The following is a 1,934-nucleotide window of genomic DNA, read 5'->3' as shown; positions in this document are numbered from 1 at the left end:
TGTTTGAGCCACCAAGAGGCTCTTACAGTAAAATGTAGCTAGATCTAACCCACATAAATAAAAACTTTGGGATCCTCAATAAGTTTTTAGTGTAAAGGAATCAGTCTTGAGGCCAAAATGTTTGAGAACTGCTTTGAAGAAGCTCAGTCCCTTTAATATATGTATGTCAAGAACAGATGTTGATAAAGGCCTTGCCTTACCTAACTTCCAGGGAAGGAAGATGGGGCAGTCTGTTTCGTAAAGATTTATGTATTTATATTTTTTATGATTCTTCCATTTAAAAAAGTCAGATACATGTTGTCCAGTATTGTAATTAACAAAAATGGGTTCTGGAATCAGATTTACCGCCTTGGAAACCCAGTGGTGGGCACTATGAGTCAGAATGGACTGGCTGGCAATGAGTTTGGTTTTTGAGTTACCTAACTTCAACAAGTGTGTGCTGGTCTTTTCCTCTAGATTATGAACTCTTGGAGAAGAACTAGGTCCTCTTACTTTCCTCCAACATCTACTGTAGAATCTTGCAACTAGTAATGATAATGGTAATGGTAATAGTAGCAGTAACAACTAACATACATAGCTCATTTATTTTTGTTCTATGAAGTAGGTATTATTAATTCCTTTTGGATTGCGATACAATTCATATAACCTAAAATTCCACTATTTTAATACAATTTATACAGTTTTCAGTATGTTCCCCAGATTGTGCAACCATTACTACTGTTTACTTCTAGAACATTTTCATCACCCTGGAAAGAAACCCTGTGCATATGAGCAGTCACTCCCCATTCCCTCCTTCCCTCAAGCCTTCAGTCCCTCAGCCTGACAACCACTACTCAGCGGGTGTTCTGTCTCTATGGATTCTTCTGTTCTGGACATTTGATATGAATGGAGTCATACAACATGTGGCCTTTTGTGTCTGGCTTTTTTCACTTAGCATAATGCTTTTAAGGATCTTCCGCGTTACAGGATATATTAATACTTAACTCCTTTTGTTTATTCAACCATTGATGGATATTTGGGTTGTTTCCACTTTTTGTCTTTTATGAATAATGGTGCTGTGAGCATTCATATACAAATTTTGGTTAACATATGTTTTCATTTCTCTTGGGTAGGAGTGGAATAGAATAGCTGTTATGTGGTAACTTGGTAACTATATTTAACTTCTGAGGGGATTTATTAATCTCTTTCTAGTAGACTTTCTAGTTTGGAATAATTTCAGATTTACAGAGATATTGTAAAGATACAGACTGTGTACCCACTACACATTTTCCCCTAATTTTAACATCATGTATATATGATTTTTCTCTACACTTATGTGTGATGCTAACTTGATTACTAGTCAGCCTCAGGGATCCAGGTGAGGAGAGGGAACTCAGGCACACCCAAAGCAGCAGAGTGGGAGAAAGGGGAATAAAAGCCAGGAACCCAGACAGAGGAGCAGTCACTCACAGGGACCCAGGTAAGGGTGGTACGAGAGGTTTCCGACAGGGAGACAAACTTGTCTGTTTGTCCTACCATGGTGACGTGTTGATGTGAGTTTTGAGGCTGAGTCACTGGTGTTTCAAACCCAGCAGGATGCACATGGTGCACAGGTGTCATCCCAGCTTACAAACTGAGACAGACTAGGAAGAAGGAAGAGGCAGTCCACTTCTCAAAGAATTGACCAGGGAAAACCTTATGAATAACAAAGAAACACTGTTCGATACATTACTGTGCAACTTTATGAGTAGTCTGGTTAGGTTAGAAGGCTCTCAAAATAGGACTGGGAAAGAGCTGCATCATCTGAGTAAACCCAGCCTTAGTCCTATGAATAAGGTAACGCTTTTGAGACCTCCATTTGCTGATGTGGCACCACTCAAATGGAAGAGAAACAGCTGCAAACATCCATTTAATCATTGGAACATGGAATGTACGAAGTATGAATCTAGGAAAAT

This window comes from Orycteropus afer, unplaced genomic scaffold (assembly GCF_000298275.1).
Source record: "Orycteropus afer afer isolate SDZICR_OR568_19922 unplaced genomic scaffold, OryAfe1.0 scaffold00703, whole genome shotgun sequence".
NCBI lineage: Eukaryota > Metazoa > Chordata > Mammalia > Tubulidentata > Orycteropodidae > Orycteropus > Orycteropus afer.
The sequence above is the reverse complement of the archived record's forward strand: the minus strand, read 5'-3'. Positions refer to the sequence as shown.